Genomic DNA, 24,091 nt, shown 5'->3' on the forward strand with positions numbered 1-24,091 from the left:
TCTCGGAACAGCTGTCAGTGGTCCGTGCTATGTATATGAAACATAGCAATTATCCAAGAGGACATACAGAGAAATGCAATGAAACATAAGGAAAGGGTTACGCGATACCCAATCAACCAGCTGACGTACAAATGATATCCTTCTGGAGATAGTCATCCACGTGATAATTAACAGTTTAACTAAGGAGAAATAAGTGAATATCGGTACAGCGATTTATGTTTTAAACGTTTCTATTGCAATTTCCATTCATAAACATGCAAAAGTTTTATAATAAATGAAAATTTATCGAAATAAATTGTAAAAATTAAATTAAAAGGACCATGCGCTCGAATCTTTTCGGAGCTGTTTTACCACCAATCTAAAGCATCCAATGCACATACCAGCCACCTTTTTCGAAGTTTTGCGTTTGTTCGCATCTCCTTGTTAGAATGTTATCTGAAAAATGTTTGTAGTAAGCATATTTAGATCAGTTATCAAAGTATGAGCGAAAAAGGCGAATGTCACTGATAAACTCGAAAGTTTAAATTATGAATCTTTAAAATATACTTTTAATAGAAATACTTTTCATAGAAGGAAGGATTTTATAATGAACTGTGAAAGCTGTAGTACATATTTTACACATAAGTATTTAGCAGGAATTTAATATCGGACGATCCATTGTTCTGTAACTATATAATATAGCGGCAATTATCGAACTATTGCAAAAGATTTCTCCTCTGGACGGTTAAAAACATTCATAAAGCATGTTGTAAAAGGAACGTGCAAAAGGAACATGGGAGAAATCGTAAGTCGAAGTACATTCAGCATGCACGTACTAGGCGTTTTTTATAATGGAATTCCTGGCATCTCTGCACCCGGTTACCAGGTTCACTCGCTACTGAAAGTTTAACGAGGTATGTCGGAATCCGTGTAGCGTTTTTGTCGCACTTTTGTAACATGAATTTTGTCGGTTCGAATGAAATTTTCAACGTTAACGGCAAACGAATAAAAGCAAAGAAGATTTAACGCTTCACTATGAATGTAATTCATCGATTGAATTTGACGTTTGCATCAGGATATCGTGTTCTTTATAACATTCCTGAATATCGTTCTTCTGACAAAAAGTCACACTTTTGTCGTAAAATGCTGAATAAATTTTAGACATAGTTTATTATAGCCATGTATACGCTTCTACGCTATAATTGTACATACGCTACCAATAATATGATTGACAAACTGTTGAAGCGATCACCACTTCTAAGAAAACTCTACATCTGGTCTTTTTCATAAAAGATATAACTTAGCAAACACAAAGTTGGCACCCCGCTGGGGTAGCCACCCACATGTTATATTTATTTTTATTTTATTTTTTTTATTACCATTGAGATATAACACTTTACCAAATGTCCTTCAGGACAAATTGTAAAAACCAAAATAAACTAAAAAAAAAAATCTGGTCTTTTAGTTTTTTTCAAGCACTGAAGCCATCGACAACGTTTAGACGAAAGACTGGGACGAAGACAGGACATAAACAGTAGACAGGCGACGTTGGCTTCAGGGCTTTCGGTCATAGGGTAGCGCTGCTAGCGTGCGGATCTGGAGCAGTTCAATTATATTCCGACTTGCATTCACACTACCGCATTAAAATATGTTTTCTACCTTACAATTTATCCACGCGTTCCTTTGTTCACATACATCTAATAATCTCAACACGAACGTTCCTGTATAGACACGTCACTGCATCACCTTTTGCCTTCGATCGTTTAATTTAATTCCACTTGCAAATTACATTTTTTATTTCTTAATTTCTCGCGATATTAAATAACGTTATGTGTTTGTGCATAAAAGTATGTTTGGTGGTATGTGTAAATAACAATAAATGGTAGTAATCGAATTTACGATGTATTAAAAAATTGCATAAAATAAAGATTCAGTTGATTCGGTTGATGCTAATCTAACTCATTAATTTATCTCTGTTTGTTTGTAATAAAGATGATTAGCATCAATGACTTAAGTTTATATAAAAGTGTGATGAAAACTAAATTTAATGGAAATTTTGTAAATATGTCGGAAATGCCAAGCGACGATGTGACATGTATAAAAACTCGTTAAAATCAGCGAGGTGTGCTCCTTTCTGTATAGTTATAATTATTTGTTTTCACGCTATAAACACAAAATCAATACATCGTCAGATAGTTCCCCCAAATAGTCGAAAGAAATATTTCTTCGTGCAATTTTGATTCGTATAAAAGTTTCGAACGATGAAGAAACTTAATTTTGGTAAAGACGAAAAAAAAGAAAAAATAAAAATATGAGACAATCATATAAAGGAGGAAAAAAGGATAACGTTGCGTTTTATCGTTTTATCTAGATTTATAGTTACATTTATATTTATATTTTTAATTAAAATATACGTATAGTTGAATGCATATCTTTGAAAGTTGATAGAAAAATAGCAATAACGCTTAAATGGCTTTAATGGAATTTTTCACATTCCATTGTTATACTATCTTCGCTATATATTGGAAACTTAAACAATATAAACTTTCGGGCTGCTGATACTCTAACTGTATTTTAATTACACATTCTACTGTACGTGATAAATTCTTTCGTTTTAATTGAATTTTCATTGGCTATCGTCTCTCCACAAGTAAAATATGGAAAAGTCAGGATATGAAGGAATATCTTGAATTAACAACTACTGATGTAAATAATGCAAAGTCAAAAGTGGAAAACATTATAAAGCATATTATTTAATCGATTTAAAAATTTCTCTATGCCTGTTTGTTATATTCCTATTTACAGTTTCCGGTAATGGAACATGTTACATGCGTTGTCTAGTGTCTAAAATATTATTTACACGTAAATAATTAAATTCCGTGTACTTTTATGTAAACTCGTGGATAATATTTAACAATACTATAAATAATAGGTAAATAAATTCTACGTTAATCGAGTTACGGTACTTTGCATTTGTAAATTAAAAGCTTTTCCCAAAAATACATTTGAAGAAATTATACAGGATCGCCCGCATAAAGTACTTTTTTTAATTCTTTTAATTTTAATGACACAAGAGGACTGATATTTGAGGAACGAGAGATTTAACGACTATTATAGAACACGAGAGGACAAATGTTTGAAAGTGAACGATCACCGTTTTGAACGTTTAATGAAACGATTTAATAAAAGAATTTTACCTGACAGTACGTCTATTTTAATTACCCTTTGAAGCCTCCCGTAGTCTTCCTTTAGACCTTTCATTCGTCATAGCTCTTTAGCACGTTCACCGTCAGGTGTATTTTCACAGAACGCAAGAGTGTTTCCTCTAACACCACGTAGGTGTCTACTTTTTACAAACGGTTGGAAATATAATGCGAAATAAGACGATAATGAGAAAGATGCTGTTGGATTAGCGCAGGCAGTGAGTGCGTGTGTAACTGTAAAAGTTTAATCAACATATTTCTGTTTTTCTTTCTTTCGTTAGTAACGGTCAGTCTTTGAAGAGTAAATCAGAAATTAATTTAATGAAATAATTATTCTAACGAGAATTATTACATCTTATAATTTATTGGCTTTAACGAACAGATGCTATAAAGTGAATGAGAAAAAATTCAATTGGGAATTTGCAAAAGATCCTACAAAACAAGTAACCTAATTCTATGGAATCTGTACTAGCAACCTTTACTATCGCTTGCTATACTTTATTGCGGCTCATCGTAATATTCCCATGTAATTTTTCTCGTAAATAAACGTACCACATTTTCTACCAATACATCTTGTTTGTTACGCTCTTTTACAACTGTCAACGAATAATCATAGTGTTGGGTATACGTAAGTAATTACACGTTGTACGTATTTTAAAATATTTTTCACGCGTCGGTCACCAGTGGAGCACATTGCGTAAATGGGAAGCACAGTGACAGTCATCGGTGACCGTCATGGCGGTGAATGTATTTAATTACGCAAAATAACGATAAATACATTAAGTAAATGTTCAGAAGAGTTATCTAAATGAACAGGAATGAACATGGCATACTATATAAAAGGAGACGAAGGCTATAGAAGAATCTCTTGTTCCTCGAGTAATCAGTATAATAAACTAAGTGGTATTAATAAAAGAATATCAAATAAATAAATTATATACAACATACAGGATCATACAGTCACCTAAGCCGAGCCACGTTAACAACTTTTTTAATTTTGGAGATGAGGAGAAATGTTTACAGCAAGTTGTGTAGACAGAACTCGCGAACGTGCTTGAAAGATTCGAAGATTACCTATGTGATAATATAGCTCTTTTTACGATGTAGTTCTGATGAGTGAAAAATGAAAAGTCACGATGTATGCTCCTAAAACACGATATTTACAGCTTTTTCGGCAGGATCTTATTCGATGAATTCCAAAGGCATACAAACATTTTTCCGTATCTCAAAAATTGAAAGAGGTATTCGCGTAAATCTATCGTTTAAGAGTGTCGAAAATGCGTAGCGAAGGAATCGATTCGATGCATTTCTAATCGTCATATATGGACGAGTATTCGCGTACAAAACTTGAGCGAGATAAAGTCCACGTGCTCCGGAAACAGCTCCATACAGGAATACCAGGAAGAAAAAGGAGTTAAGTGAATGGCACAAGCACCCAGGAGAATGTGTGAAGCTTATTCAGAGTAGAAGCGAAATCCTTCGTCTTTCGAGAAAGCGTTGAAGATGTCGAGCACGTAGCTTGGTACCTGATCATTGCCTGAAGCTTACCATGGGAAATATATGAGAATGCTGACGCAGGATCGTCCAAAAAGTTTCACGCCAACTCGAATCCCAGTTATAAATACTTTTCGTGACTTTTTTCTTGATTTTTCAGGCGCGATAGCGCTGCACTGTAAACGCATAAAAGAGAAAAGGAAACATAAAAGGATGGAAAATAACGTAAATCTTCTTTTCTAAGGAGATTATATTTTCTCCTTAAGTACTAAAAACTCGCGGATTTTTTAATCATTTTTTCTTTAAATTTGCCTAAATAATTACTACATGTATTGCAATTTTTAAACTATATCTCTCAAAGTTTTTCAATAATCCTGATATTATTTTTTTCCTAAGCCCTGATTAAGCGATACAAGTTTCCGCGTTTAAAAGTTTCACGTGTCTGGCTGCGTATTTTACAACGGTGAGTTCGGTAATTAAGTTGCTAAGAGACTTTGTTCGATAGATCAGCAACTATTTAAAAGCTACTCGACTGCTAAAGCGACAAGTTTCACCTTTCAGACGTAAAGTTCTATTGTTTATTAAGGGGTCACGTACGTACATTCATTCTTCTTAGCAACTACGTGTAGGATCTGTAAGCAGATCGAAAGTAAAAACATGTAAAAAAATGTACAATATTTAATGTGTGTAAATTTAATTGACAGATGTCAATCAACGATGTTTACGATACTAATTAAAATAGCTGTTCCGTGGCTGCTCTTCTGCTCGCACGTCGCATATTCGCCAATTTAACGAAACATTCCAAGATGAAGTAGACATTTTACAAATCTATAAAGAAAGCATAAGTGCGTAAGGCGTCGCTAGGAACGTTAAGAGGAAATTGTCAAGAAAAAACGGTAGGTTCGAAAGGAAAATGGCGAAGAATCTCGCACGGGGAAAATTAATTTCAGGACTCAGTGAGTTTGGCATTGTATTAACGGGATAGTTGATATCACAGAAGCACGTGTGCAGGCGAGACATAAGCTGATTCCAAAATCATTTGTACAATTTATCTGACATCCTGACTAGTCGAAACATCGACGTAACCAGACTGAAGGGCCGTGATCGTCCGCAGATAGATCGTAGCGATTCGATTGACCGATCAACTGGAGCACACGCAGTTACGGCGTACCAACCAGGAATCAGCTATTGGAGATGAAGGGACGCGAGTAGAGAGGACGTTGTCGGGCAACGTTCCGCTCGCTACCAGTCGAAAGGGGGTAGGAAGTTGGGGAAGAGGAGGCGTGAGAGGAGGCGGCTGATGTGGAGGACGCTCGAGGGGGTAACAGGTCGGATGTCCGGCAGTCCGTCACCGACTATCCCCCAGTATCTCCGGCGTGGTCCACCGCGTCACAGCGACCGGCCTGCAGCCATATCGCCAGCTACATAACAAGTCCTGAATATGCATATATTCGACTACAGAGGACCGCTTCACTAACCCCGACACCCTTGTGTACACGGCTTTACTTACACTCGAACCGTGTCTCTTGTGTGCGTACACGCAGTTGCTCATACGTTCGCGAATCTCGGTATAGCGACGCGCGAGCTCATCCTCTTCTCTTCTCTTCTCTTCTCTTCTCTTCTCTTCTCTTCCTTCTAGCATACACACGATCCTATACGCTTCCCGACATCCTATATAATATATAGATCTCATTCTCTGTATCCGTGTTCGTCCTCTCGCGTCCAGACACATATCACCCTTACCCTTCTCGGCCGCTCGATCGCGTTCACCCGTCTCTGTTCGTCTCTCTAGCTACTTGATTTTCTGCTTTGCTCTGTCAACATCGTCTCTCTCGTTTCCACTCGGTCATCGACGAAGCACCATTGACGCCAGTTCACTGCCTGCCAACGCAAGAATTTATGACCGTGTATGCCGCGTCAGCTCATATATTCACGGTCGGATTTTGACATATCGCGTGCATTACGGACATTCTAATTACCTGCTCTCTCATAGAAATACATATCCTTGGCCTACAGACAAAAATTTCTCTCCCCCTTTGTTCTGCTTTCTACCTTTGTCAAGAAAATCACGACGTTCGCGTATGCTACCTAGAAAACTTGTTGATCCCTGATATATAGATTAGGTACACTTGCAATATCCAGGCTATCCAGTAAGAGTATTAAACAGGAAATCGATTGGTTCGTATTAAAAGTTTAAAGACTCGTTTGAAATTGCGAATGATTGTCATTGGAGAATTGAAAGAAGAAAATACTTTGTTCCAAAAGGCATTGGAATAGCCATCGGAACCATTCTCAATGAAAATACCGCATTTCTCAGGTGCAGCTTCAGTTTCGCATCCAGCCTTTCCAATCGAGTCAGTGGCGTTCACATAACAGAGCTGCGTCGACGTATCGTCTTTGTACGCTGATCTGACTCTCTGCCGTCCCTTTGACGCAATAGCTTTGCCGTCTTTTTAAGTTTCCTAGTTTCCCCACTATGCCCTTTCTGCCCCCTGCCACCCCTTCTACGCCCTCTTTCTCCCTCTCGCTACCACTTTCTATTTACCTGTCTAGGTGTATCACTGTTTTTCTATTCATGTAGCTACCGCTCTTTCCTCGTTTTCCCTTCTCTCCTTTATTCGACTGCTCGCCATTCGGTGCCGTTTGACACGACGATCGCGAACCATTTGAAAGTTACCAGAGAAAAGAGAAAAGAGGAGCCGTCCCTGCCTGGGCCGTATCAGAGAGGGGTCAGACTCGATAAAAAGACTGCAAGTTTAATGGACGTCGAGCCATCTCGAATGCAGACTATTCCTAGTAGCGTGTCTGTGTCTCCGTCACTCTTGCGCATCCTCGTTTTCGCCTAACGCGTTTTAAATCATATTAACCGCTAAAGTATCTTGCTTTGAAAGCGAATTTTAAACGATAAATTCGATTAGTGATCTTTTAACGCTGCCCGATATTAACAAAATAGCAAAGATCCTGCAATTGTAACCCCAATTTCGATCTATTATTCAGGGAGAGTCTATAAACTGGGCCGGACGATAACTCTGTTCCCATTGCAGATAAAAAAAAGAACTAAAGGAAAATTTTGCATTGTTTATCATCATCGTGCTGTGCGTTTTATTTTTTTTTTTTTTTTTTTTTTTTTTACGGTTATAACGATATAGTTGCAAAGTGTAATTACTCATTTTTTAATGGAATTAAAATTGTTCGTTCGTGGACAAAAAGGATTAAAAATATTGGGATAAAATCACTAAGAACTCGATAATTTTCGAAATATATAATTTTTCTTTGGATGTCGACAAGAGCTTCAGCACTTTATCACTACGTTCCAACATTTCCTCACATTTTCCGTTACGTTGTTCATTTATTCACCACTTACAATAAGTACTTAAGTAGTTTCTTTTAGTTCTTTTTCGCAAAAAAAGCTTTACGAGAAAATGTCAAGGAGATTTAAACAAGGTGAACGCGACGTGCAAGACGTCGGACTGTCTGTCCCAAACCATTTTAATGGCTTTTATTTAGCTTACTTTTCTGTTTGTCCGTCTGTCTGAGTGAAATTTTGTAAGCGAAATTTTCCTCACTTCTCGACCAGCCAGGAAGCTTCTACACGTGCTCATTTTCTATCAGAATACTAAAGATATTAATTTCTAAAGAACACAGTTCTCTAGTACCTACAAAGTAAAAATGGAAGAATGTTTGACTGAAATCATGAATCCAAAATTGATCTAATCAAAGAGTCTCTGAAAGTGTTGAAATCCTAAAAACTTTGCAACTAAGCTATTATGAGTCCACCAGCTTTTTATTTTATATGATTGTCGCGCGTGCTTAACAGTTCTCGCTGTATATTCTTATTACATTACCTTGACGACACCTCATTGGAAAAATTATTTTCTTGTTTTCAGTAAATTCTTAAATGAAAATCATTTTCTTCGATTTTATTAATTTATATATTTCACTTCTCCATAGGTCGATGTTAATAGATTTGAGCTAAAAATTATCTAATATATATTTTCTTGTTCCTACATTGATTAGTTTTACTTATTTTTGCTCACAGTCACCAATCTCGAACGCGTTTTTATAGATCGACGCTGTACTGCCTCACAACTTAAATTTGTAATTGCTGCCCTATTCTTTTGTTGTACTCTTATTATCCGACTCCTCCCAAATTATATTTTTTCTTTTGTTTGCAACAATGGACATTGCACGTGTTTGTAAGTTTCTAAATAAATAAATAAATAAATATATCTTTTTCAATTATCTTTCAGAAATGAATGAAAAATCTAAAGATAAAGAACTGAACTTTGAAAATCAATCGCGAGTTTCTTTATTAATAAAAATTCAGTTACGTATATATTTGTTTTGGATTAGTGTCATATCTATAATGGTAACGGTCTTAGAATTAAAGTTAGCATGCAAAGTATTAGTTAAATGCACGGATACTCGATCTAATTTTCGAATTTTCTAACAAATTGTCTAAAAAATTAATTTTTATGTCATGAAAGACACTTTATCGTTTCGATTTATCTTCGGCCATGGAATGACTCTTCCTTATCCCACTCGTACCACGAATTACGGTCCACTCGGTACCTTCAGAAATCCTCTAATTCCTATTGATCCAATTAATGAAGACTAGTTTTACAAAATTTGCTGACCAACGAGCGTATTAATCCATGCCGTATCGGAGCTTTCCAACGCAATTAATTAACTGTCAAAATAGGCGTCGCTTTAATTCCTGTTCAATATGGCTAATTATGCGTAATGCAACCGAATATGGATGGTTTCATGAAAATTACAATTTTATTAGTGACATTTACAATATAATCGCTTACTTGTATCCCTTGCATAAGAATATATGTTTCTAATGTAAAAAAACATTTATTTTTGTGTAAAACATTTACTACTACTTAAAAACTTGTACAAATAGCTGTTGTGGTAGATATTATCGACTGAAACTCTATTTTTTAAAATTATCTCAAGTTAGTTATTATTTTTAACTTTGACCTTAACAATTAAATATAATATTCCAACTATCGATTTCTAGGCAGCAGGGTCCCTTCCATTCGTGTAATGTTGATATTGATAGCTGAAAATTCAAAGACAACAAACCTTGCGCTTTCAAATTATTATAAACAATTCCACCTACATTAACATCTGCGTTATTATTTTCTTAAATATACACATCGTTCCGTCCAAAGGAACGAAAGCGCGAGGAGTTTCGTGGATGACTCACGATAATCGCTTAATAGCTAAAACGATTCGTAGCAGCGTTTTTAATTTGCTATGCCTCGTTCTAGTTCCAACAGACGAGAATGACGTAAACGTGAGTTTCTTGGAAGGATAATTGACGGATTTTGACGGTCCGAAGCCTCAGGCTCGTCCAGGTATCGATCACGCGCTTCCTGCTAAGGATCTACCACGCCCCCCTCCCCTTTCCTCTCACCCCCCCAAAATCCCACAACGCATAAAAGTAATACACCGAGGAGTCCTGTTTTGCGGCCAAGTTTCAGGACAAAATACAACACACACAAGAATACACAAAAATCACGCACCAATGCGACTTAAACCCAAAAAAACAAAAAAATAAACACAAAAACCGAAAATCCACGACACATATTAGACCATGGCTACGTCGTACCGACGCGTATCGGTACTTTTGCCTAATCCACCCTACAACCGAAATTCATTGTTTATTGTGAATAACATACACATGTAATACTCATCTTCTTGGACAATAAACGTTATAAAAAAAAAAAAAAAAAAAACAGTCGCGTGCGAAATCTTCAGCTGTGAACAGTATCTTCAAGCACACGTGGAGGAAAGTGTCGTCTTAATTTTTTTTTTTTTTTTTGGTTATTTTACAATTTGTCCTTATGGACATTTGGTAAAGTGTTCTATCTTGTTAGTGAAGAAAAAAAAATAAATATAGCATGTGGGTGGCTACCCCCAGTGGGGTGCCAGCTTCGTTTTTTCTAAGTTATATCTTTTATGTGTGTCGTCTTAATGAGCGAACGATTGGTAAACAGTCTCAGTGCGGGTCTTTCAAATGCGAGCAGCATCGACGCGCGTTCGCGGACGAGTGTGTCGTTAACGTTCGTATCGTCGTACGATAGTTAGTTTGTTCAGTCGCTTCGTGATCTCGTCTTAATCGTCGAAGACAAGTCGAAACTTTCTCATCGCTTGTTCTTCGCGCATTGAGTCACTGCTCTCCCTCGTAAATCTGTTACCCAAGGTGTTAATTAATAAAGTTACAGAACGCGGTATCATCGATATCGGACACGTATTGTTATTTCGTTAAATTGTGTCAATATTGTCAGCAAATAAGTATCTTCCTACTTGCTGTATATGACTTTTGAATCATTAAAAGATTATTATTACTCGACTACTAAGACACCTTTTTAATCGTGGTTCAACTCGTTAAACATTTCCTACTTGTGTAAGAGACTTTAAATTGATTCGAAATAGTATTTTACAGGGAACTGATGAAACCAATGAGTTAGATATTTATGTAATTAAAACTCATTTGTATTTTTTAATTTTCTTTACGAATATGTTAATTTTGACAGTACGATTTCGCTCTACACCTCCGCTATGTTTGACCAGTGCTCGGTCAAGTTTATAGGAAAAATATATTAAATACGAAGTAGTATTAAAAAAATAAGATATCTTTATTTTCACAATGTGATGCATAAAATAAAATATTCTATGTTTGTATTGTAAATAGTGTAGCATCGTGGAATAATGGTAAAAAGAAACTCGTTAGGAGTACGAATTACAATGTAGATAGAAAGTGGAAATTCCAATGGGCCATGTGGTCCTTCGGAAAAGTAGTCACTTGGAAAAGGCGCACGTGACGTTCGGGGGGTGTGGTGTGGTGTGATGATAAGGGAATGTCTTGGTGGAGAAAGTCAGTTAGTCGTTCATTAGTTGCGGGTTAGTTGCGAGTCGTCGATTGTAGTGAGTTGTGAGTTGTCACTTAGAAGTTGAGTAGTTGTATAAATTTACTTGTTTCGGTTGTATTACATTACTACATTAAGCTCTAATTAAATAATCATCGTTTCTCTGTTACAATCTGTTACGTCGCGCGAGATGGTCCGTGCGACGTCCCTTTCGGTCTGGCCGCCAAGGCCTACCCCTCGTTACACTGACCTGCAAGAAACCCAAGGAACCACCATAAACCGAATCCTTCCAGCTTAACTTCTATTCACACAAGTATTTTCGGTTTATGGATGGTTCTTTGAACAGTCCTTGGGTTTGTTGCACACTCTTGCTAATTACGGGGAAAGCAAATGTGCCCCGCGAAACAGCTGATTTTTCCCAAGAACAAGGACACCCATCAGCCACATCTGCAGGAGACTTTCTTCTCGTATTTTGTTTATTAACATTGGCTATAACCAATGGGCATCGCGGATCGTTACCCTCACTTTTCTACCGAAAAGTGTGAACGACGAATCCGCGTCCTTAGTTCAGAAAAGGTACACCCACATAGAGCTTTCCTCCTAAATAGTACGAGATGGGTCAGTCACTGCTCTTACACTCCTCGGACAGTCAAGTACTTTGCTCTAACATACCTCGGATAGTCAACTCTACTGTTCTTTCGCTCATCGGGCAGTCAAGTCTACTATTCAGTCACGTTCTTGGTATTCAACGCGCTAACGCTATCAACCCTCGGGTCAATCAGTGTACTTTCCGACGACATCAAAACATTTTCTGTCTATGTTATAAGTGTTGTAATGTGGTGTAAATATATCTATATTATATAACTGTAGACTACAGTTATTCAACAACAAACACCCCTATTATCCCAAAAGAAATAAGGGGATCGCCCTGCTCGCGGTGTCGATTCGTATAATCGTAACGGGAATTGACGAAAATACACAATCGTTATAAATAAATCTATGAAAAGAAGTCAATGTAGAAGTATTATACGTATACATGTGCGATGATTCCCTGCGCGCGGCGGAAATTCGCGAAAATCAATTGTGAAATTCCCTCTACTTGACTTTACAGTCCATCTTTTTGAAAATGGAGCCAGGCAAGATTTTGCATATCTTTTTTATATTCATACATATTTGTATGTTTTGCAAATATCTTTTTATGCAGTAATATGAAATAATAAAACAAAATACCTCAGCTAACGCTCATACCGCGTTGAATGTACTCGTTCTCGTCCGATCACGAAAGTTTAAGGAACGCTGGGCACGGATAGTACTTGGACGGGTGACCGCTTGGGAACTCCGTGTGGTGTTAGCATTTTTTATTTTGGAAAAAAATATATTTTTAACACGACTGTCATCATACATTGTGTCATTCTCCGATACACGTACAAATAAATTAACACACGTTTTCAAACTAAGAAGTCACGTTTCTCGATATGCTGAAATTTGATGGTATCAGATTGGCATAAGAAACTGTCAGTCTAATTTTCGACTTTTGTTGCACTGGGAATCGAGTACCACCGAACAAAGTACCCAAACACAAAGGAACCGGCTCGATCGGCTGTCGTTACCTCTCGAGTGCATCCGTACTTGATACAATTCCGACGTCGATTTTCTTGAAAACGTAACCCTGTATCAAAAATTGTCAATCCACATTTTCGATTTACTTTTGCACGAGAATCTTCTGCTTTCGGCTTGTGCCATGATTTTTGGTACACCCTATTTTGAAAATGCTTGTTTAATGTATACAAATACAAGTACAAACTTCCTGATAAGTTGAATTCGCGAATCCTTACCACCTACATACTGCAAGAATTCGAATGGCTTCGAGGACTAAGAAAACTAACACTAGAGATGTAGAGTTTTCCTAGAAGTGAGAATCACTTCAACATGAATAGAAAAGAAAAATGGACGGGTTATAGGTTGGGCTAGAGTAGCAGCAGGCCGAGAATAATTCTCAAGCAATCTATTGACGTATGAAATGTTGCACTGTTTTATCAGCGTGTTCGTCACATACGTAATAATAATTAACATCAGTAGACACATATATCCAGCCGGATATTAATCTAACCCAATCTACGAGTTTGGCCCATTGATTTATTTTTTTATATTAAAGATGATTAGCACCAATGAGTTTACTTTAGGTAAAAAATATAGTCACTTGTGTGGCAGAATTATAGAAAGAGTAGAAGGGTTGTATCTGTAGATCGAATAAACAAGAAATAAAGCAGTATCTAGGAAACACTCATCAACTATGGAATCCAAAAAACTAATTTTAACTTAAAAAAAGGGTGCCTCTCTGCTTGTTTGCCTGTTCGTACTCGCATCACGTAAAAACTACTGAACAAATTTCGATCGGGTTTTCTCTGTTATATCGCGTAGTGTCTTGGAAAGAAAATTGGATATGTTTCATCTCGACCCGTTTTGTAGAAGCTGAGAAACAGCCTCGCATTTGAATTGTATTCGCTCCAATGTTTGATCGTCGAGCAACGATGGTTATTGTTTGCGTCGTGTTTGTTCGGAAATCGAATCTTCTTCTAATTTAATATTTCTTACTGCGGAAAATAATTTAACTTTTAAAAAATATGTAGCTATTTCGTTCACAGAAATTCATCTGCTTAAAAATTGTTTCGTATATTATTTGTGCGTAGCGAATATTTTATACACGTTAAAAAGCTGTAGAAAAAGTTGATTGTTAAATCGAATAAATTAAATTTAATCGAAGTTTTCTCAGAACGCCAACATATTTCGATAACATATTTCAAGTTCATTGAAATCGATAAAGTGCGGTATTCTTTTCGAATAAAGATGCCAATAATATCGACTACGATTCACTAGCCGTTGTAGAACACGGTTACAACGTAAATTAAGAGCATTTCAAACTTTTCCTCGTTACTCTAACTCATAATGCTACGTGTTATTCTTCGTGCATTGTCCACGTACACGCTATGCAGAATATAACACGAGAATATTAATATCTTGTGTACTCTCTGAATGGGCTAGAGGTATCAATAACAAATGTTTACAAACATTCCACGAGGTACAACGACCGTATAGTAACACGAGAAAATTTACGAAGATGTAACATTAAAAGGAATAGCGCGTATCTCAGTTACTGTTGGCGTAAATGTTCTCATTTCCCTGTTATTATCTAGAGTGATATACACAAAAGTTGAAAATACGGCGGAAAATCTACTTTAATAAAAGATAGGAAATATCAAACATCGTCGGTTTGCAGGTTCTTAGAAATAACATCATTTATGACAAGCGCTAGAACAAATCCTGATAAATCCACTAATAATGAAAATATTTAGTATAGCAATTATGAAAGGTAGACAAGACGTTAGTAGACAGAGGCGTTAAGATTAGGTGAAGAACACTTGCGTTTCTTTCGATGGATTTCTACAATTTATTGTTAATTTATTATTAAATACTACAAAAAATAATAATATAATATTATTGCATTAAAGGGTGCAGTTCGCTATTCGTTATACGAATATTTTATACACATTAAAAAGTTATTGGTTCAGATGGAGTAACAGATTAAAAATAGCATGAATGCATCTAGTTATCCCAGTTTTTTGAAATAACATGGTCGTTTCTCCTCGATGAAATGATGGGTAAGAGCAATGAAATGAATCGAACCACATGTCATTCGTAATTTCGATTCGAACCACATTTATCTACGGACGTTTCGTTTATCGTGTCCGCTTTTAATATCATCGTTACTTCTCAGAGCCATTTTTTTTTTTTCGAATTTTCAAGGTCATCGACGATTTTCCGATAGCAGTAACATATTTTTATCATCGTACCAATGTAGCTAATAAAACATGGATTTCAGACATGTCAGTGAAATAACTTAAAGTAAAAAATTCATGATAATTTGTAGCGACATGAGAAATTAAGCATTTCCCACTCTTTCGCCCAAAATGTTTGTCATTTTGCAAGCAATGCCCATTACTTTCGAGATTCTAATGAATTCTGTTCTTAAGTGTCAATTTCGTTTGATGATGCTTCGTTTATAACGATTATAAACAGCATACGAGTCGAAACACACTCACAGTCGACTCAAGATGTTAATCAAGATAATCGGTCGAAGATTCCGCCATCTTATCTGTCTTGCTGACATCGACATGTGCAGTCAACCAACTTTGCGGTCACCTTGGTCCAGCGGGTCTGTGGCGACGTATTCCCCTTGAGCGGAGGTACAGAAGTTAGGTTCCGCCAGCTCAAAGATCCTTCGGGATATGACTTTATGATACTTTCCTAGCAAGCAGATGAACAATGATCGATCTCTGACAAGACGAATCTTTACCAGGTGTCTGCTTCGCTGTATCACAAAGTCACCGCGTTGACTTCTTTAACAGTTTTAGTAGCTGAAAATACTCATATCGACGAAGATTACAAATTACGAATTAAAAGAAAGATTAAAGATTCAAATATGCAAATTATCTGGTTTGTACGAAGATGCCTGTGTGTATTTTTACGTACGCAATACACAATGATGATTGTTACCTGGATAATTACTGTTTCATTGTTGGCAGTTAATAACAAAGTAATAGGATTCTTAGAGAGAATGATTCATCGGAACTATTCGTTTGTACTAATTATTCCATGGAAATCAATTGGTTCCAATTGATTAGCACGATCAGTTGCAACGATTCAGCTACCTAAGCGGTAAATGGGTCTATCTGCGACATATCACAATACATCAAACGTGTTTGGGGATACATTAATTCAGCGACTATGAAAATAGCTGTGTGATTGACCCGTGTAATATGGTTAATTCGCATGACGATATGGACCGTATGAAAATTCAAACGCGCACCGTCAATGGGGTTTAATGGGCCAAAACCGGAAAATAGCGATGTCATTGCATGCCAAAGTGCGCTTGCTGCGACGATTATGTCAATACTGGTATTGTATCATATGCTACATGGTATATATTTATGAAACAGGGCAATTTTTTTAAAAGACCGACTTTATCGGAACTTTAGTCTCATTTTTCATCCGTATAACGTTAAACAATAGTTACAAGTCAAAGATTAAGAAATTGTTGGATAATTTGATAATTGAGAAAGGGTCGATGACTGATACGACATATTAATATAGAAATGCACATATATATACATATTTCTACATGATACGAAAGAAAAATTGTTTAACAAAGATCGGAACTGTGCGACAAACTCTTTTTATTTAAGTATCCATTTTTGAAGAAAACTAAATTTTCAAATAGTGCCATAATATAATTCCATGTATAAATACACGCAGAAATCAGACCTTCGAGTGTTCGTAACTACGTTATAGCAACGAGAGACAATTTTATTGTAGTATTTGTGTATTATTATGTGAAACCGAATTAGGTACTTGACAAAAATTGGTTTAATACGAGACATTTGATGCGTCATTCGTTAATCAAAATATTATATTTTCATTTCCACGAAATTATTATCAAGGATTATTTATAGACATCTATCGTAGATTCCTCCAATGAAATATAATTCACAACGAGTTACGTCACGCGCGTGACAATTGGCCACAAATCAAGCAGATAATAATCTACCGTTATGATCTACTATTAGATTGGAAACTACTTCATACTCTGGTAAACATTTGTATACAGGGTGTTCGTTTGAAAATGTCCAATTAAAAAAATGTTTGAAATAAAAACAATGCAACTTGTCTCTTGCTTTTCAGCCAATTTCAAGGTAATCTGTAGGACAAATGGAAACCACACTTTTTTCTCATTCTTCGGGAAAAAAGAAAAAGCTTTTACAAGAAATTTACGATTCTTTTTATCGGACTTTGTCTTAAAAGGATATTTGTTCAACTTTTATCTGTACAACTTTTTTGATACACAAAACATCGGAATAAAATGTGTTTAGAATGTTCTCACTTTTCCTAAAATTACCAAGATTTTGGGACATTTTATAATGCTTCGTTATTTGTGGATTTAAATGGCCTCGTGAAAAAATCGAATGGTTAGTGATTGTACACCTTAATCTCCTCCGTTACTTTGGAAATAACAAAAACTGAAATAAATGTTTATCCGAACAAATATCCTTTTAAGATGAAGCGCGATAAAGAAATGTTTCCTATACAAGTTTCTTCTTTTCTCTCGCAGAGTAAGAGGCTGTAAAGAAAAAATATGATCTCCATTTTAAAAGACCAAGTCGACCTTTGAATGACTTTAAAAAGGCTAAAAAATTAATAACGCTTCCTCCTCGGAACTTTTGTTTCAAACATTTTTTTCCTAAACTGCGTAGTTTTCGAGATAGTTGGACGTAAATTTTCCAAATGAACATCCTGTGTAGTAAAATCCAGCGTATATGCGTAGTACAACGTTCAGCTTCTATAGAAATTGATATATTCGATTCAAGAAATCCTCTATCACTTTTTCTTACATAACCGGTAGTCATTTTGAATATTACGATCCAGTAGCAAAATATTTTACTTGTACTAGAACTTTTCGAGTATTAAATTTTCTATCGAGTTGGTATAACATTATCAGATGTTCTAAAATATCAATACGCATGTTTAACAATTTTACGATTATTTCTACTGTTGTATGAAATTTTGTTTTTCATATAACATTCTATAGACAGAACGTTGATAGCTAGTTATATTTTTGACGAATTATTAAAATTTGTTACTAGTTGAAAAATATGCTACATTTGTTTCTAAATGCGAGGATACGATATGCACAATGGTCTTGTAAGATTAAATAGTTTCTTTAAGCGATTTATGAAAATTTGGGAAAGATGCGATCGAAGAAGGTATACACGTATATGTACTTCAAATGCAATGTACTTAATGGACGAATAGCGAAACACTGTTTCATGGGTTTACCGTGAAAGCATTTTCGAAAGCCCCATTACGAGAACCGTAGCTTGAGTTCTCTCAAAAGCACCATTAATGGACCATAGTATATCTTCATTTCATTTAGGCTAGGTTTCCAGCAAAGCTACTATTCACAATGTATTTATTTGCAATATCTGCTTACTTTTTTCTCTTATTTTATAACAATTCTCTTAAACTATCCATCACGAAAGCATGTAGATTTTGATATAAAGCAGAAATGATCACAAAGATTTTATAATGTATTTCCATATATTATTTTTAAAGTTTCATGGAATCATAATGATTAATAATTACTTAATCGTGTTGAAACTATCACAGTGAGTCTTATTACAAGTATATGTATATATGTATATTGCAGTAAGTAGCTCGCACGGCAGGAACATTAAACAGTTTACCCAATGACCAGGGTAAGAGTGGTCTCGTTAGCCTGCACAATTTTCGATATTATACTGCACGACACTGGCTCGAGGAAAAATCTTCTCCCTCGCAAGCTCGTGCGACTGCTTCAAAATAGTGCATTTTCTAATATTAACCTCAAGTCGAAGGACTGCAATCTTATTTTTACCGACGTCGTCTGCATACTAGGGCGTTCAAGTGCACGCAGTTTTTTAAAGCTTTTGTGTTTTAAAAGATCTCTAAAAATTCTTGGATAGTCTTCCAAGTTTCTAGAATGTCGTCCGGTAGCTTTTAGTTGCCACACGTTGCCATAATTTTTTAAGTAAATCTAAATGTTTGGGAAAATTACTTAAAATTACTGGTTTTGAAAATGACCCAGTATGCAGATGGGTTTTAACAAAATTTATCGATCAACCTGTATAAACAGCTTTGCTAAACGTGGATCGAAAATTCAATTACTTTGAAACGACCCTGTATGTCAGAAACGAATGATTACGATATAACATCTGCACCTTGATATTAGTTTTTATACCCCGTATATATGCACATATGTGAAACCTTTCTACACAGTCCGAAATTCTTTCTCAAATTACATTAAACTTATTAAGCAATTTTTCACGCGGTAATCGTATTAACTTTGCAGAGAGCATACTGGCGGGTACTATTCTATGTATGTAATTCACTTTACTCTTATAAGTGATATCCAGTGAATCCAAGCTACTAGTTAAATAATCTAAAAGCAGTTAAACAAATTATTCCTCAACGTTATTTTCCAAATTTAATTAAATTGCCAGAACGTGGTGTCATTCTGATTATTTTATTTTTTTTATAATTCCTGTGTGTGAAATATTTTAAATTACTGAAATTCACATGGACCATTTAATAAGAAAAACTTATTTCGTTAATTGTATAGAAAAGAGGACACTTTGTTTCTCAGATACTCGCAAGAAACTCGAATTAAATTTAGTTTCCATTCTTGCTTTCTTCTGGTAGATAGGTGGCCTCATTTTTATATAGCGACCGATCTAAACTTGGCTCGGTAATGTTAATCATTTTTAAACACAGACACACACACATTCGCGGGCGTACGTAGTGTCCGGATATATGGCCGCCAATCGGGGGCGTGCTTGGTCGTATATCGGGAAATGCGATTTTCCGAGAATTGGCCCACGTTATGCGACTCCTGTTCACTGTGCCGTGGGTGCACCAAGGGCAAGAGCGACAAGTAGGCAGTGCGAGCGAGACAGAATAGATTGAATGTAATAAGATACTGTAGAATTAGGTAATTTCTTATTCTCAATCACCTATTACATATGTGTGTTTCTCAAAAAAAAATTGTAGGTCAAATATAGTCATGTTTGGTATCATTTTGATCGTTTGATCGATAATCCGACCAAGGCCATCTCGTCGCGATATAATAAAAAGTGAAACGTATTTTATTTTTCTTATATATTTTCTGATTATATTTTCTGTTGAAGTGGTCACGGTCTTTTTAGTTTTCTGAAGCACTGTAGCCATCGACAGCGTATAGACAAAAGACTGGGACGAAGGCAGACCATAAACAGTAGACAGGCGACGATGGCTTCAGGGCTTTCGGTCATAGGGTAACACTGCTAGCGTGCGAATCTGGACCAGCTCAAATTATATTCCTACTTGTATTTACACTTCTGCATTAAAATATATTTTCTACTTTACAATTTATCCACGCGTTCCTTCGTTCATACATTTAATAACCTCAACATTTTCAAATTCGAGACCATGTATCCTATATGAGCACGAAACTACTGTACCACCAAACATATTCTGTATATAACTCAAAAACTAAGGCCATTCGTGCATTGTTTGTTTTATTTACAGATTATTAAAAATGATACTAGGTTGGATTATATCCTCCCTTAAAGTCTTTAAAGCGCCACCGCCGGTTTCAAAATGTAGTGCAATCGTAACACAAATTGTATCGAAGCTTTTTGCGAATATCTTAGGTACTAAGACCGAGTGTAGGAAAAAATTGTTCACACTGTTGGCAATATATTTCAAAATCTGCATAATCACAACACTAAACAAATTCAGCCTGTGACATGGTTAGATTTACATTTAGCTCTATCGTTTGGTTCAGCTAGTTTTAAAGTAGAATTAAAAGTACTCGTGGTTGTTTGCTACTCTTTTCTCGCGATATTTTGTTTATTTAAATAGCCCGTTTCTATATAAAGTACATGCTCGCTTATCGGAAACTCCTTTATACGAACTAGTTTTAGTTTACCGTCGATAGCTGAGTTTCTATTATCCAAATTACGTTCACTTAACTTAATTATTTCCAGGTATACGAATGTATATTCTGAAATTATACACGTCTGTGTGTCTTGTCTAAGCTGGCATGAAATTTAACACAATCTGCGTCGAAATTATTGCTTAACCTTAGTTATCCTGTGTTAACTTCCATCATAGAGTCTCATAGCAGTAGCTCTATCTGGGGAGTAGCCCCTATTATCCAAACACATGGGTTGTCGAAAATACTTTGTCTTCTACGAACTTCTACGCTATTGAAGTTTGGAAGAATTGAAGACACCAACCACATTGTATTAGCCTAAATAGGATATTGTTACAGCACATACAGCATTATAGCAATTTGACATTATAAATTTTGGCCCGCATACTATAGTCGCGCTTTTCAATTTGGATCAAGCCTTTTTATCGTCATAGGCACTCGCAATTTTTTTATCCAATATTTTTACCATCTTTTTCTTTTTCGCGATATTTACAGACATTATTCGTACTGTCCCTTAGTTGTAATAGTTAATCTCAGCACGTTAATTTTAAACGCGTAAAGGTGTAAGAATGAGCATTAGGTAGCAAAGTTTCCAAACGTTCAGACTAAAAGAATAAAAGGATAGATCTAATTGATATTTACGACATTCTTATAACATTTAATCGCGGAATTAATTATACGTGATCACGTCTCGAACAGAGTATACTTTCGAAGAAACTGTAGGCCATTCCGTATGTAGTTTTATCGTATGGCCGTTCTGCTGGGCAGAACCATCGATCGCAGTTTCTCCAAAAGTGCCATTAGTGGGTTAGAAAGTGCTGCAGAGCTGTGTGGAAGAAGGTTGCTTCAGGGCCATTGCGATTTTGAAAACTTGGACGATTGCAATAACAATTCAAGGAAGCTACGGTATTATACCGAATAGTCTACTTCTGAAAGTAGTAGCAATGGCTTTTCGCCGAGCGGAAATTCGGACGGGCTTCATGAAGTAAATCGGGAATTTACACTCGCGAAGAATAATGGATAATACACGAGTAACTGAGAGGCGAAGTCGTTTGATAAATGGCTTTTTCATGAGTAAACAAGATAGCGGTTGGGAAATAAACCTTCGTGTAAAACATAAGACAATTATAAAATGGAAATTGCCATAAATATATTCCTACGTAAGAAGAGCTTTCTACGGTCAAGAACAGAGATTGCATGTCATTGATTAAGTGGCAATAATTGGCTCATGTATTTATTAACCGTCTGGAAACGAAATGAACACGTTGAAATAAAGTTTTAATACTTTGCGGTTTATGACTACACATCGCACAATAATTGTACATTAACGCGAATATCATCGAAATACGATTAATGTTAAAAGATTCGATATGCAATATCAATTAAAAGAATCTCACCGAATTTTCTGCTTCCTGCATATGTCTTTCTCGACGGTCAGCAATCGATCACTTTCCTGGCATGATATTATTAACTTTCTATTAAGATAACGTTCACACGTGATAAATTTTTATTCAAATAATTATTTAAATAGAGAGTCATTTGTTATTTAAGAGTTGAAATGAAAAAGAAAAGTAAATTGTTTGTTATTTGGCAAGTATAAATACACTACTTGATATAGTGAAATTAGTTGTTATTTACAAATTGTTACGCCACGAGGCTTAGTATAGGCCGTATTTCTAACCGTCGCTCGCGGTCCTACAGCGTCGCATAGTTGTCACTAAGCAGCGAGTTCTAAAAACGTCGATTTCCGTCCGTTATTTCATTCTCAGAAAGAAGGTGGCATACGTGATCATTCTCCCAGAGAAGACAAAGAAATGATCGAAGGGCGATCAGTCTCGTTCGAAGATTCAAACGACATACATCGAGAGGTCTGACGATTGAAATTAAAGTCGCCAAGTCTAACGAATTCATCGAGAGATATCGTAAAGTCGGGTCGAATTTCTGTAACGCATTAACTGTATTCATCGCTAAATAATTTGTGACGTTTTTATTATTATATAATTTATTGTTAAATATACAAGCTATATTAACCTGTTAATACAGTGTTAAATTCATTGAACTACCTATCTTATCTTAACCGAAACGTTTTCCTCGCGACCGAGTCTCTCCGCGAACGGTCGTAACACAAATAGAATTATATTTTTTATTATTAAGGCAGGCAAAACAAAATACTGTTATTTCGTTTCGATAGTTATTTATTTACTGTAACAGTATGTACATAAATATTTAGTCTGACGATTTTTATGCAATTGTAAGAAATTTCAAAGTGCAAAATTGTACACAATGCACGTGAAACGAAAAGATATATAGAATGGGCAATGTATAATACCTTTTATAATACTTGAAAAATTTTTAAATTACGCTCTCAAAAATATGAATTGGCATAAAAATCGGCAGTCTACTTATGACACACAATTTTTTCAAAAGATGGACCGCGTCTCTCCGCGAACGGTCGTAACACAAATAGAATTCCATTTTTTATTATTACGGCAGCAAAACAAAATACTGTTATTTCGTTTCGATAGTTATTTATTTACTGTAACAGTATGTACATAAATATTTAATCTGACGATTTTTATGCAATTGTAAGAAATTTCAAAGTGCAAAATTGTACACAATGCACGTGAAACGAAAAGATATATAGAATGGGCAATGTATGATACCTTTTATAATACTTAAAAAATTTTTTAAATTACGCTGTCAAAAATATGAATTGGCATAAAAATCGGCAGTCTACTTATGACACACAATTTTTTCAAAAGATGGACCGCGTCTCTCCGCGAACGGTCGTAACACAAATAGAATTATATTTTTTATTATTAAGGCAGGCAAAACAAAATACTGTTATTTCGTTTCGATAGTTATTTATTTACTGTAACAGTATGTACATAAATATTTAATCTGCCGATTTTTATGCAGTTGTAAGAAATTTCAAAGTGCAAAATTGTACACAATGCACGTGAAACGAA

The 24,091-nt window shown here is 35.7% G+C and overlaps 1 long non-coding RNA gene and 1 pseudogene across 2 annotated transcripts in view; one reads left to right on the top strand and one right to left on the bottom strand.

The window, feature by feature from the left end:
• Positions 1–398: 398 nt before the first annotated feature.
• The window catches only part of LOC132915115 (uncharacterized), a 37,596-nt gene continuing 13,903 nt past the window's right edge, over positions 399–24,091 (bottom strand). Inside the window, exons 2-5 of one of the 2 annotated variants that reach the window (XR_009659784.1) lie at positions 6,420–6,557; positions 6,189–6,347; positions 4,731–4,852; positions 399–435 (exon numbers count right to left, since the gene is read on the bottom strand). This is a non-coding gene — a long non-coding RNA (uncharacterized LOC132915115). Of the gene's footprint in view, positions 436–4,730; positions 4,853–5,615; positions 6,098–6,186; positions 6,348–6,419; positions 6,558–24,091 lie in introns of those variants that run through there. The other variant, XR_009659783.1, reaches the window with a different exon arrangement.
• On the top strand, positions 12,792–12,911 carry LOC132915388 (5S ribosomal RNA; annotated as a pseudogene).

This window comes from Bombus pascuorum, chromosome 16 (genome assembly GCF_905332965.1).
Source record: "Bombus pascuorum chromosome 16, iyBomPasc1.1, whole genome shotgun sequence".
NCBI lineage: Eukaryota > Metazoa > Arthropoda > Insecta > Hymenoptera > Apidae > Bombus > Bombus pascuorum.